Genomic DNA, 15,394 nt, shown 5'->3' on the forward strand with positions numbered 1-15,394 from the left:
AAAGGTTCCTAAGTGCCAAACTACTATTGATTTCAATGGAAGTTGGGTGCTTAACTAACTTTAAGGATTTGGGCCTCAGTCTGCTTGCGTCCGAGTTCCCCATCTGTAAAAGGGAGACATTAGTACCTCCCTATCTCCCGGGGCTGTTGTGAAGATAAAGACAGTGAGGTGCTCAGATAGTACAGTGATGAGGATGGGACATAGTACCTTAGGAAGATACTCAGTTACCTGGTACAGTGCTCTGTGAGCTAAGACCTCTAAACACACTTTAAAGACGACAGCATTTCGTATCTTAAAACTATATGCTATATTTATATGTTACTCCATTCAAATTGTGAATTAGCTCAAGTGAACAAAATGAAAAATAAGGATAATACATTACAAAATGTGCTTAACCTCCCTTATTCTGACAATTTAATTATCATTGGTAGCATACAGCTAAGTAGTGTATATTATGAAAATAATGAGGTTCCTGAAGTGAAACACGCAGGGGCCAGGACCAAGACTTGCCAAGTTAACACCTTCATCTGTAGAATTTGCTACCCCTCGAGAACAGTACAGTCCTTGACCTTGACACCTCCAGAACTGATACCAGATCAGCTTTTCACACAATCTTTCCGCAATGGGAAAGATGAAACAGTCCGAATGTTTATTTCTGGACTAGTCAGCGAGGCTCAGGCACACACAAAAATGAAAGGAGTACAGTGATGCTATGTGGAAGGTGCCTAACTTCTATGGCAGGTGCACTGAAAAAGTATAGATAGTATTTGGAGGAAAGGTTGTCTCCGTGTCCTTTCAATTACTGACTTCTCTTCAGATAGTGCCAACCATGTCCCTGAAACCAACTCTAGTAATGGTTTCAGGGACATGAACAAGCACCCATTAAACTACCTTTATTCCACAGAGCACACTTTACATCTGTTTGGTAATGAAGAAAAGTACTTATCAATCTGGGCTGGATAAGTCAATGACCTAGATACAAAAGACTATATCCTACCACCACACTAACAAATTGTAGCATTTTTATATAGTGTGCACATAACTGAGACCTGTAATTGCTGACCACAGCAACTGTACTTGTCAACATGAGAAAAAACACACAAAGAGACAGATTTGTTCCATTGTGGCTCTTCAGTGAGAGGGGTTTTTTTTTCTTTGCAACAGACCATATATGAAGCTTTGGTGTTGAAATGCAAACTGACATCTGTGCACTCTTTACTAGTATGAAAAGCCACACTAGTTAACGTAAGCAGAGATAAAAACCTCAGGAGCAAGCAAAACAATCTAATGCTAAAGATAGTGTAAGTGCAATGCCAGTAAAAGGCATGACCAAAAATGGTGGTATTCCCTAATCTAGAGGTCAAACCAAGTAGTTTATTCTACCACATGTAATCACAATTAGCTCATTCCTAAAGGTTAAAAGTCAATAAACCTTGCTCAGTTTTATTCAAACCCGCATCAAGCATCTCAACTGGTGTTTTACCATTAAGTGCTCCTATCTATAATTGTGTTGTCACATTCCGTAAAACTACTCTGTGCGTGTGCCAACTGTGCTTTGTTCATGCTTGGCTACTTCTGAGGACTACCTTCCATACGTATTCATTTTCTGTATCAGTGGCCTCATCTACAGAGTTCTCAAATAATACCACCTTTCCAGCAAAAACTTAAAGGTATCTCTAGGAATGTGTTAGCACAGTTTTAAAACTTTGTATGTTCGACCAAATAGACTGTTGAGTCTATAACCAGAAGGAAGGAATTCAGAAGAAAAAACTTTATTTCCTGAAGCAGCATTAGGTCTTATGGCTAGCACCTGTGAAAATCAAGTTTATTTGATTAAACCCACATAATACTCAACATTGCATGGTACAGTTTGATTTTTTCATTACACGTTAGCTGTTTTCTTAGACCATGTGAAATGCATCTTCTCTTGTTTTTCAATGTAATGACTTATAAAATAAGGCCTCAGTCCTGCAATGAATTCCATGTGAGCACAGGGGTCTGCCTATGCTTAGCTCATTGCTGGATTGGCGCCGACGTCTCTCTTCATGAAACTGCTATAATTTGTTATATACCTTTTTTAAAACGCTTATTCTATATTTTAGCTTTTTAACTTAAAATAGCTTAAAATAATGAATGGAAATAATTTTATAAATGTAAATATTTCTCTGCACTATTTGTAAGCAACAAAACACTGCAATACTATTAAAAGGAAGCAGAATGACAACCTGACTAATCTATTTCACTGCCTGAAACGACTGAAAAGCAAGAAAAAACGGTTACTTACTTTCTCGTAACTGTTGTTCTTAGAGATGTGTTGTTCACGTCCATTCCACATTAGGTGTGCAGGTGTTGCGTGCACGAGCGTCAGAAACTTTTTCCCTTAGCGGCTCCCATCGGGCCAGCAGGCCCCCCAAGTGGCGCCACTGTGCCCCGCATATATACCCCCGCCGGCCCAACCCCCTCCAGTTCCTTCTTGCCAGCGACTCCGACAGAGGGGTAGGAGGCTGGGTGTGGAATGGACATGAACAACGCATCTCGAAGAACAACAGTTATGAGAAAGCAAGTAACCGTTTTTTCTTCTTCGAGCGCTTGTTCACGTCCATTCCACATTAGGTGAATTACAAGCTTACCTCTGGAGGAGGGTAGGAGTCACGGAACAACTGCTCGGAGGACAGCTCTGCCAACTGCTGCGTCCTCTCTGGCCTGCTTGTTGACCACATAGTGGGTTGTGAAGGTGTGCACCAAGGACCAGGTGGCTGCTCTGCAGATCTCCTGGATCGGGACCTGTGCCAGGAATGCCGTGGAGGTCGCCTGCGCCCTGGTCGAGTGGGCCATGACCGCCGGGGCCAGAACACCTGCGAGCTCATAGCATACCCGGATGCAGCTTGTAATCCAAGACGAAATCTGCTGCGCCAGCACTGGGAGGCCCTTTAACCTCTCGGCCACAGCCACAAACAGCTGCATGGATTTGTGAAAGGGCTTGGTGCGCTCCAAACAGAACGCCAGCACTCGACGCCCATCCAAGGTGTGCAAGCTGCAGTGACTCAGGTCCATATGGGGTTTCAGGAAGAACACCAGCAGACAAATGTCCTGGCCGAGATGGAATTGGGACACCACCTTAGGGAGGAACTTGGGGTGCAGCCGGAGCTGCACCTTGTCCTTGTGAAATACTGTGTATGGTGGCTCAGAGGTGAGGACCCTCAGTTCGGACACCCTTCTGGCTGAGGTAATGGCAACCAGAAATGCCACCTTCCAGGAAAGGTGGAGGAGAGAACAGGTAGCAAGGGGCTCGAAAGTGGGTCCCATGAGTTTAGGAAGGACCAGGTTAAGGTTCCATGGAGAGACTGGGGGGTGGGAGTATGGGAACACCCTCTCCAACCCTTTATGGAACCGCCCCACCATTGGGTGGGAAAACATTGAGCCCCCCGAGAACCCCGGATGGAAGGCGGAAATGGCCTCCAGATGCACTCTGAGTGAGGACGGGGCTAGCCCTTGCTGCTTGAGGTGCAGGAGGTACTCCAGAATGGCCTGCACCGGGGCCTAGCCCGGCCGCACCTGTCAGGGTTCACACCAATACGAGAACCTTTTCCACTTGGCCATATAGGCCGCCCTGGTAGAGGGCTTTCTACTGCCAAGCAGAATCTGCTGCACAGGAAAGGAGCACTGGCTCTCCAGGGCGTTTAGCCACAGAGCCTCCACGCCATCAGGTGCAGTGACTGCAGGTCAGGGTGGAGAAGCCGCCTGCTGTCCTGTGTAATGAGGTCCCGGTGTAGGGGCAGGACTACTGGGGCGTCCACCGACAGCTCTAGGAGAGATGTGTACCAGTATTGGCGGGCCCAGGCTGGGGCGATGAGAATCACCGCCACCCTGTCCCTGCGCACCTTGAGCAGGACCTTGAGCACCCAGGGGAGCTGGGGGAAGGCATACATCAAGCCCCCTCTCCACGGGATTGCAAACACGTCCGCAAGTGAGCCCGGGCTCCGGCCCTGGAATGAGCGGAACCGCGGGCACTGGGCGTTGGCCCTAGTGGCAAACAGATCTATCCGGGGAACCCCCACCTGCGGAAGAGCGAAAGCACGACGTCCGCCATGAGTGCCCCCTCGTGCATGCGGTACGACCTGCTGAGGGAGTCCGCCAGCTCGTTCCACACCCCCGGGAGATAGGACACCTCGAGGTGAATCGCATGGGTTATGCAAAGGTCCCAGAGGAGGAGAGCCTCGTGACAGAGTGGCGAGGAACAAGCCCCACCCTGCTTGTTTATATAAAACATGGCAGTAGCGTTGTCTGTCAGAACTGTCAAGCTGTGACCACTCAGAGTGGCGTGAAAGGTCTGGCAGGCGAGATGAACCGCCCTGAGCTCCTTCACGTTGATATGGAGCGACCACTCTGCCTCGGACCACAACCCCTGCATCATGAGGTCCCCCACGTGAGCCCCCAATCCGTGGTCTGACGCGTCCGTCACCAGCGTCAGGTCCAGAAGTGGGGCGGCAAAGGGGATGCCTTCGCAAACCACAGGCTGGGGCTGCTACCACAGCAGGGAGTCCAGCACCGTCTGGTGTTGGTGCGGAGACCGGGACCACTGCACTGAGTAACTTGCCCTGGATGGGGCCCCTTGGCGCTCCTGATAGGCCCAGGGGGTCAAGAAGGGCCAATGGCCTGGCGGCCCCCATTGAGGTTGCCAGCTTCCCTGAGGGTCCCTGCTGTCCGGGCCCCTGTGTGGGTAGCTACTGCGGCCGGAGCTGGCACCAGACTGCAGCGACGCCGATTGTGAAGGCCATGGTGGTGCCAATGATCTGCGCTGGCAGGAGAATGAGCGGCTCCTGGCTGAGCGGGACCGGGACCGGTGCTGGCATTCCCTGGACCGGGACCGTCTGCGGGAGACCTCTGGCGAGGGCTGTCTCAACTCCTCCCGGTGCCAGTCTCTGGGCGGTGCCGGAGAGTGGTGTGCCCTTCCTGGCGCTTCTTTGCATCGACCTGCTGCCAGTGCCGCTTCTGGGCCGCTGGCAAGTGCGAATCTGCGGAGTCGAAGCTCGACCGGGACCAACTCCGGGACTGGTGCCGGGACAGTGTCTTCGAGCGGCACATCATTGCTGGTTTACCTTTTGATAGCGCCCGAGGCATGAGTGCCGGAGGGCTCTCCCCATACGGGAGGGGGCTCGCCGCCGACAGCTTGATGAGGTCCTTTGTGGCCTCAAAGGTGCCAGGCGTAGAGGGCTGATCCATTATGCCCTCGAGCCCATCGTCCACACTGAGCTCACTTAGGTTTGGGCTCGGTGGAGCTTGTGCCACCGGGACCACCTGTGTCAGTGCTGGTACCGCGGTCTTCCTGCTCTTGTCAGCACTCGGTGCCTTGGGAGGCGCCAGCCTCCTGTGTGGGGAACGACCACGCCTTCCTTTAGGCTGTGCCGGGGGCCGCACCGGGGAGGACGATCGGTGCCGGGGCCTAGCCTGGAGCTCCGGGGCTGACAGTTTACGGTGCTTCGCCAGCGCCACGTCTCCCGACGGCTCCGGGGCACTATGCACCGAAGAAGCCTGAGCCGGTGTCGGGTGCTCCGGGCCCGGTGGCTGCAATGCGGCCTCCATCAACAGTTGCTTTAGGTGAAAGTCTCTTTCTTTCCTTGTCCTTGGCTTGAACACCTTGCAAACCCTACACCTTTCAGTTTGATGTCCGTCCCCCAGGCAATGTAGACACGAGTTGTGGGAGTCACTAACTGGCATAGGTTTGCGGCATGTGGCACAAGCCTTGAAGCTATGGCCTGAGGCATGCCCTGCGCGGCCCAGGGCCGGTGCTGGAGGCCTCCAAGCACCTAATCACTTAAGTGTTCACAATCTATATGTAAACGAACTGATAACAGCTACTCTAAAGGCTAAGGGACTGCTCTTCTATGAAAGAGAGAGAGAGAGAGAAAGAGAGAGGTTGTTCCAACACCACCACGGATGGCAAGAAGGAACTGGAGGGGGTCGGACCGGCGGGGGTATATATGCAGGGGGCAGTGGCGCCACTCGGGCGACCCGATGGGAGCCGCTAAGGGAAAAAGTTTCCAACGCTCGTGCACGCGGCGTGCGCACACCTAATGTGGAATGGACATGAACAAGCACTCGAAGAAGAAGCAGATCAATTCCTACAATAATCTAGACTTAAATGTTTAATTTTTTTTTTAATAATGAAGAAGGTGTTAGGAACACAGGCACTTGAATCTTTAATATGGAATTCTGATATGCTAACGGATGGTCTTTAGACCACAGTAGTTACAACAGCAAGAAATAACAGTGTGTGAGAGTAATTAGGCACCTGATTCTGCTGTGGTTTATAAAAAAACAAAAACTTTCCACCAACTTCAGTTCATTAGGAGTTTTGGGTACATATCCTCTGACAGGATCAGGACTTCTAACAAACCGAAATGTAACCAATCTCAAAACACGTATTTTTTATCAGCCTTCCAAAAAGAAAGTGGATACATTAATAATACCAAATACCCTACTCATGAACTGATAAAAAGCAGGTGCGTGAGTTTGTTAGAGTTATTTGAACTGTTGAATAAAAACACAAAAAGTACTCAAATCAGCTGTAGTTTCCGTTTGGCCTGGCTGTAAGTTGGTGATAGCATGTTTAATTCTGTTGTGTCTAGAAATGCTCTAGATGCTTCTTGCAAGCATTTTTGTGGTATCTGGATTCCTGCAAACATTAGCAGGTGTCAGTTTACCCTTTGAGCATTTTTTTTAGGGTATATCTCATGCTGTTTTCTTAGAGTCCGAAAAGTGGCAACCCTGTTGTGATAAGATTGGCCTGTTCTGTTTGGTTAAAGCCATTTTTTCCAGGTGGATCTTGATAGCCAAGATTCACCTGGGAAAGTCAGGAAAAGAAACATCACACTCCTGCCCCCCAACCCTTGTTTCTGATTTTGGCAGCCTCAGAACTAGCAGATTCATGTCTTATGTTTAAAAGATAAATAAATACAGCTAAATCAGTTTTACCGCATGCGTTTAACAGAAACTTAAAACAATCATTTTTAACATTCACAAATTGGCACACCTATTCAACTTTTGTTCTCCTTTGCCCTACAAAATCTTTGGAGATCAGATGGACCTTTCAGTGTACCCTGAAAGCTACCAAATCTAGGCTCTGGAAGAAGACGGTTCCAAAGATGACCTTGTACAGGGCACTACTTCTCTGTCAGCTGACATACTCCCCACCACCTTAATACATGGGACTGGTTATATACTCTATATGTGACTTCCCCTTAAGATAATCTGGAAATTGTAGCTAGTACAGAATGCAATTGCTTACTATGTAGATTTCAGCATAGGTAGTACATTACGTTTATGTACCACCATCAGCACCATTTAAGGACTCTGAATTTTTAAAAATGCTTTTAAATTTGGGCATTGCATATGTTCAAGACTATTTTGTGGGGAAGCTACAATTAGCTGAATACCTCAACTTCACATTGACAAAGGCATGGCTGACTACAGTGAGGTCCACATTCAGAAAGTCTGCAATCTTCTTACTAAGAAAACATGTTGGCAAAACACTCTTGGCAACTACTACTACCTGACCATCCAAATGCAGATTCAACAAGACTCCACATTGTGAGTCTGAAAAATGTCAGGCATATTTCTGTAAGTGGGAACACTGATATGAGTACCATTTCAGGTTGCCACCTTTCTAACTCCTGGTAACCAAACCCTGAGGCCCCATCCCCTATCCCGCCTCTGCTCCACCTCTTTGCCTGAGGCCCCACCCCCTTCCCTTGCTGGATTGTCTCAAGGACCCGGTCTATGAAGGCAATGTAAAGTGCCCTTGAAGTAGTAAGTGCCTTGAAGTAGTAGTAGTAGTAAACTATGCACCTGACAATCCTAAATGGCACCCAGACACAGAAGCTAAAAACCAGACTGTCTGGGTAAAAAATGGATGGGTTGCAACTCTAGTGACATTTCTTCTAGTTGCTTCCCCATCCTATAAGTATCACTTTACTCTTAATCTAAATTTCACACATAGCTAGATGGCTCTAATCCAATTACTGCAATTATTTTTTGACGCTGGGTAAGTCATTATACTCCACCATCTACGTCAGAAGAAATGGAGATATAGAGCAGTACATTTGTTGCACGCTAACTACATTTCAGCCCATGGTTGCACTCCTAATAACATCCTATATACCTTGAACAGAAACAGTGACGGAACTGAATACTGTTCGATGCCTGAGAGAGCATTTGTCTGATACTACCCTCTAAGATCTTTCAGAAAGAAAGGAACAGAGCTACTTCCTCACCATTTCCAAGTGGGGCAGATCAAAGCGCACTACGGAACTTTTCATGCACAGCACCAGACTCCATGCAAACACTCCATGTGCGACAGTCTAATCAGAGGTAGATTTACACCCCAACTTGCTGCATGCTGTTTATATAATCAAGCCCTTTATATGTCTTTGCTTGGACCTACACATAAGTAATCTACCCCTCATGAGCAAAAATATTAGATGAAGGATCCTTCAGAATGGCCTTATCACTAGGAAAGAATCAACGAGGATGGTCTCTGGAATATGCTGCTTCTAAATAAGAGGGCATTTTGCTATTAGTGCCTTCACTAATTCCCTTGGTTAGGGGGAACTATTACTGCTTCTACAAGTCTCATGGTTATATACCCCAGTTTTGGAAGAAAGCGTGTCCCAGTGAAAGCAAGTGCTTGTAACAGAAGCGAGGCTTACTCTCTGGGGAGGCAGAGGCCAACTGTATATAGGCCTTGTGTATTTTTACCGCATCAATGGGTGCTGTGTCTTCATCGTATACTTGGTCGTGCATAACAATCATATCTCAGCTTTTCAGGGAAAGTTTGCTTCCTTGATATCACAATACTTTTCCAACTTTTCTGTACATATTTTTGGTTACTGGAGCCCTCCCATACGGTTTCCCTTCTATAGTACTCCCATAGTTGGAATGACAAACCTGAATATGATGGAGAAATAAATTTGTTACCTGATTATTTTGCTTCTTGGACTAGTCAGTCTTGTCATCTCATTGCCTCTCTAACTGATATACATCTAAAGTAAAATTTCAGTTCAGCTGGGTGAAGGTGTATCTCAGGAAATATTAGTCTAATGTTTTAATACTGTTAATCAAAGTTCTTAGACTATGTTTAGTCTGTATAAACAGTCTAGCTGTTTTTCCCAGGGGTTTTCCCAGGAGGGGAAGCCAAACCTCCATCCTATGATTGACAGGTCTGATCTGGCCCTGGAGCTGCAGAGCAGAGGAAAACCTATTATTAGAATGGCTTGTCTGCATATAATGGAGAAGATTGTTACTCAATAGGCTAAAATGAAATCTTAACTATGGTGCTTGATGAATATCACAAAAATGGTAACAGATGTAAAACTAGGAAACAGGTTAGGCAATGTTATTGGTTCAGCTGCTATGCGAAAATATCAATCTGCACAGGATTTTTTAAAAAACACAATTTACTTATCTTACTGGTTCTAAGACGGGCGGGAGGGGACAGGAAATGATCAACTATATGATATGTCTTTACCTGGTATAATTGTGTCACCCCTCTCTCTCTCTCACACACAAAAATCACTGCTATTCAGACAAAATTAAAATAAATACAGAAAGATGTTACAAGACAGCAAAAATTTTGTTCTTCCTTATCACCTCTTAAGCCGAAAAGTCTGTTTAAACTTAACGTATCCCCACTTATGTAAGAGTGACACCACGCTTTAACTGAACAAAAGCTGTTGCATAGCCTTCATGAAATAAAGTTATTCTAGATTTTGTTTTAAAATATGTTGTCTATCATTAGCGGAAGACCTAAGGCACATAAAAACTGTTCTTATTTCCTATTTTGAAGCAATTTACTTATATTAGTTTGAAACTGTGAAAACTTATGTTTAGCAATAGACTAATGAACATTCTCATATAGATGATACAGATGGAGAAGACCTACTTGGGGAGATAGTCCACCGCTACTCTACCCCTAAATAAATTGCTACTTTTTGCAGATACAGGAATAGAAAGCTAGTTTGAAAAAAATATATCTAATTCCTCAATAACTCCTCTTTCTGATAGGCTCACTTACTGTCTTGCTGGCAACTGTATAAACAAGTATTTTCATTAGTCTTATGTTTACCATCTGTCTCCTTTAATGACCTACCCACAGAGAAGATTGTTTTATAAGTAGGAAACGATCTTTTGAGACTTGGAAATGTATTACTTATGGTCAAGGCTCTTAAGGACAGGAAAGCACAGTTGTACTTGTTAACATATTTAATAAAAACTGAGTTTAATAAAGCTGGGAAGAGGACACAGGAAAGGAGCATTCCCCCTGCTTATTGTTCATCATGTGAGCCCTGCTTAAACCCTGACTATAACTTTGTAAAACCAATCTTTTAAAATATAGCCGGATAAGGCCTAGTTTGAAATGAGATACCTCAACTGGTGTAATCTTCTATTGCTCCATTGACTTAAATGGAACTGACACTTTATACCAGTTTAGGATCTTCCCCTTAGAATCTTATTCTGCATTAATTCACTACAAAACCAACTCATATTTTTGCATATTTTATATAAGAGAAACTATTTCCCCCCAAAATTACATGAAATTGATGTGCGTGTCTAGAATATCAACCAGCAACTAAACTGAGGCTCCCACTGAACAGAGATGATATTCATTCTCCTTTTCCCAAACTTTAAAAATCCAATTTTATAAAGTGAAGTTGCTCAGTTTACAGCTCAAAGTTAGATGCATGACTCTATGTTACAGCTAAAGTATCACAGTGGAATAACCTTAGCAGACATTATTATGGTAAAACAGATTATTGTAAATGCTTTGCTTATAGTGTAATAAGCACCATTACCATAGCATCTCAGCGCTATGTCCAAACTGAAGATAACCTTTTCTGTATGATAGAGAGTGGCCTTCTTGTTCCCACCAGGTTTAAGAGAGTAGGGAACAATCTTCAGGGCTATGTTCCAGGAAAAATGTCTGGGGGAGGGGGAGGATCTGCTCTGTTACTGGGAGAAGGCCTACTTTGGGTAACTTTACACTGGGCCTAAGGCCTGGGCTACACTGGAAGGAGCGGGGGGTTCGAACTAAGATATGCAACTTCAGCTTTGCTATTTGCGGAGTACAGGCATCGATTCGGGGATTGATTTATCACGTCTAGACGAGACACGATAAATCGATCCCCAAAAGACTTACCCTATATAGCAAGACTTTGACTCATCCTAATTTCTGGTGGTAGAGAGAGAGAAAGCAATGTGCTCAGCCCTAAACTACAAGATCCCACATTATTACAGATGCTGCAGCAGAATAGAGAAGCAGATATGATGGAGACAGTTTGACGAAAGCTAATAGAATGTTTTAAAGATAAACACTAGGACCGTGAAATGCAGAGTTATATAAGGCAAGGATCCAGGGTAGAGCGTGGAGTACTGTTGTGATTTGCTTTCAGTAGTTTGCCCTTCCTGGAAAGTAGGACACTGCTTGTTGAACTAGATACAGTTTCCATCTAGACCCCAAGATCATTGTCCAGATAGAATACATCGCAGTAATCCAGGGTGGAAGTGATAAATGGATAGATCTCTGTAGTTATGCCTGCATTTGAAAGGAGAGGATGAAGTCTCCTGGCTCAGTGAAGATAAAAGGCATTTCTGGCTGCTGCTTCTGTTGGATAGTCCAGGAGTAGAGCTGATGCCAACAGGACTGAGAGACTGCGTAACACCTTGAGGTCACAGCTCCTACTACCTCCTTGAAATGCTTTCTTCTGCTTCTCACCATCACTTCAGTCTTCCTAGACTGAGTCTGACCCATCTTTTTTTCCCCATCTAGGTTCCAATTTACTTCAGACACTGGAACAGCTAGGAAATGGCATTCTCTCCTGTTCAGCAGGAGATCCTTAGAGATGAGTTTAAGCACAGTAGGCTATACGGCTTCTTCCATTGAGGAAAATATTCCCTCACAGGAAGTGTTCAAAGAACAGCTATCTGAGAAAATATTTCATAGGAGACTATCTTAAACTTTATGGGCCCAATACATATTTCCATCTACTTGTATATTTTTAGGATATAAATGATAATTACTCATTGTCAAATCTTCAAAATACTTCTTCTACCTTTTATCAACTGTATTTCTTACAAATATATATTTCTTCAATTAGCAACAGATCTCCGTATCATTAAAAGAAATGTCAGAACAAATTACATCTGCAAAATACATTCTCAAACATAAAATTCAATTACAACTAAAATATGACATTCTGATAATGATCGTTTGAGAAAGCAATGTAAAATGTACTCATAAAATACGTTTTCAGATTACTTTTAATAAAGTCAAGCAGACAAAACTATAATTACATTTATTTTATCTGAAAATATATCTAACGTCAGAGATTGCACCATTTGGAAGCAACTTATAGAGACATTTTGGATGAAAACAGAATGGAAGGGAAGGAGGAATTTATTTTGTCATCCATATTGAACTCAAACTACTGAGAGACAGACATAAGAAATGGCTTGCACACTCACATCTCTACCAAAAAGAGAGAAAGTGTTTTTAAACAACTCAATCAAAATAACAATGTTAGCAAAAAGGTTAGCTGCTCAAATTACTGACTCCATTCATATTTCTTTCCTGGGCTTCTTTTGTAAAGACAAACATCATAAACTGAACATTTTGAAATACTATTGAATTAATACTAATACAGCTCATTACAGCATTTGATATCTGTAATAATTTTACATTAAAATTTTGCTATAAATGCCCCACCACTTCACACTGGTCTAGATCACAATTTTATTAAACTGGCATATTGTATTTAACAAAACACATTAAAATGCCAGAGACTTGTCAGTTTTTGCTACAGGCCAGTAAGTTACACTATCTGCTGTCCTGAACTGGGCCACAGTTTAAGGAGTAAAGACCATTTTGGTCTGTCTATCTCATTCATCACTGTCTCCAGGTAGGCCCTCTTGATTCTTCACTGGCCAACTATTTCCCCACATCCATTATTTATTGATATTTTTTAAAAAATTAGTTAAGTAAAATAGATAGTAATTGTTTCTGTGTATAAAGCATAGAGAAGGGGACATGTGGCTAAAACAGTGCTTTATTAGAGCATGTTAGCAAAGCATTTTTTTGCTATGACTAAAGTAATGTCATCCAAAGGTGCCTTTTATTAAATTTAGTGAAAGTGAAGCAAGCAGCAGTGACCACAATTATACAAATAAGCAAATGACTGCAGTGCTGGTTTGCTGAGTTAGATTTAGGGATATAGGCTGATGACAGCCCTTCCACCCCCTCACCCAGGGACTCTGTCACCACTAACCAACCCTGGCACTATTTTTAGCTCAGCATCTTATTTCCAGTGGACATCTCCTTAGTCTCTGATCAGTTCTACCCCTGCAAGTGGTTGCAGTGTTACGAGGTTTCCTTTTCACTATAGCCTGACATCTGGGGCACCCAAACCACAGGTTAACCCAAGTCATTCACCAGGAATGGGTTAAATTCCTGAAAGGGCAGGGTCCCCACGCACTGCTGTGGGTGAGGAAACATGGGCCGGTGGATAAGACTTGCTTCACTTCTCCCCCTCAGACCAGGCACAGCTCATTTGTAATGAGCTGTAGCTCACGCAAAACTTATGCTCAAATAAATTGGTTAGTCTCTAAGGTGCCACAAGTACTCCTTTTCTTTTTGCGAATACAGACTAACAGGGCTGCTACTCTGAAACCTCCCATATGTAGGGTAACACAGTCCAGTCACACTGACTGCTCAGGCCTGTACTGTGCTAGCTGGCGTCCCCCAACGCCGAGCTGGTGTGTCTGACACAGCCCTCCTGCTGTCTCGCCTTGTGTGCGCGCTGCTGGGCGGCTGAAACGGCTTCAAAGCCTGAGAGGGGCAAGCTGGGGGGCTGCCCCCGCGAGATGACACAAATCACCGGGTGTCCCTCTGAATCGCAACGAAACAGGCGCCTCATTTGCTCACTTCCCTGCCACTACGGGAGCCTGCGGCTGCAAGGACCTAGTCTCCCGCTCCCGGGCGCTGTAATACTTGGGTGGCATTTCAGGTGTTGCGTTTAGGGTGCGGGCGCTGGGGGTGGCCTGCGATACGCAGGAGTCAGGCTGGAGGACGGGGTGCCGCCTTCTGGCCTTAACATCGATGACGCTCTGCCAGGGATTGGGAACGGCGACGCCAGGGGGGCGACAGGGGGAGCCCCGGGAGAGGGGAAAGAGGAGCCCCAGCGCAGCCAGGCTTCTGGGAACAGCCCAGCGGAGGCGGGCAGGGGACTGGGAGAAGCGGGGCCGGGCTCCGCGGCGGAGAGGAGAAGGGGGAGCCGCAGGACGGGGCAGAGGAGCAGGGCACAGGGCGGAGAGGGGTCGGGCTCGGCACTGTCCGGGCAGGGAGCGGGAGCCGCGCCGGCCCCACTGAAGTTTTCCGGAGGAGTTTTATGCCCCGCGGAGCGTCTTACCTGGGGGTCCTGCCCGCGGCTCCGGCTCACGCTAATCCCGGCGGCTCGCGGGTGGGCGGGCGAGCTGGCTGGCTGGGGAACTGCGGCGGCGGCGCGGCTGTGGCTGCTGCTGAGCGCCCCTTGGCTGCCGCCGGCTCTGCAAGTTTCCATAAAAGTCCTGGTGCGCAGCCCTCGCCCGCATTCCAGGCGCGCCCCGGCCCGGCTGCAGCTGTCCCGACGCAGGCAGGCAGGGCCCGCCGCGGCCCCCTCCCCGCCGGCACAGGCCGACTCAGCGCGCCTGGGGCAGAGCCAAGCCCCCGGCCGCGGCGGCTGGGTTATTTTGAGCTGGAAGCACCACAGGCTATAAATAACCTGGGGCTCTCGGGAGCAAAGCGTTCCCGGGGCCTGGCCCCGCGCAGGGGCCTCCCGCCGGGGTTACTTGACAGAGGGGAAGGGGCCCCAAGGCAGCCTGGCAGGTGAGACAGGCAGGGGACCAGGGCAGCGAAACAGACCTTGCCGTGGCCGAGTGGCACCTGCCATGCTGGGCAGAGGTGAGACCGTGGCAGGTACATACCTGGTGCGCCTGGGGTATTTGTAAGGCGCCTATCACCTAGTTTCAGAGTGGTAGCCGTGTTTGTATCAGCAAAAACAACTTGTGGCACCTTAGAGACTAACACATTTATTTGGGCATAAGCTTTCGTGGGCTAGAACCCATTTAATCAGATGCAGGGAGTAGAAGATACAGGAGCAGGTATAAATACATGAAAAGATGGGAGTTGCCTTACCAAGTGTCTTCTAAGCAGTCAGAAAATACTTACGCCTCGCAAGCCTTTCAAGGGGCCTCTTCCCACACAAAGTTCTGCACCACAGCACCCGGAGATAACGCACTGGCTCATGCTTTGTGAGTAACTGTGCTCTGGGCCTCAGGCCCTAAAGCCCTGGGGCATTTTATAGCA

The 15,394-nt window shown here is 46.6% G+C and overlaps 1 protein-coding gene across 11 annotated transcripts in view; it reads right to left on the reverse strand.

Annotated features, from left to right (window-relative positions):
• Positions 1-15,394, reverse strand: part of NEXN (nexilin F-actin binding protein) — a 46,138-nt gene extending 30,744 nt beyond the window's left edge. For 6 of the 11 annotated variants that reach the window (XM_043521209.1, XM_037906795.2, XM_037906798.2 and 3 more), the window contains exon 1: positions 15,257-15,394. The gene's annotated coding sequence lies outside the window, so the exon portion shown is untranslated. Of the gene's footprint in view, positions 1-14,459; positions 14,713-15,256 lie in introns of those variants that run through there. The other 5 variants (XM_043521211.1, XM_043521210.1, XM_037906797.2 and 2 more) reach the window with 2 other exon arrangements.

Source organism: Chelonia mydas, chromosome 8 (assembly GCF_015237465.2).
Source record: "Chelonia mydas isolate rCheMyd1 chromosome 8, rCheMyd1.pri.v2, whole genome shotgun sequence".
Lineage (NCBI taxonomy): Eukaryota > Metazoa > Chordata > Testudines > Cheloniidae > Chelonia > Chelonia mydas.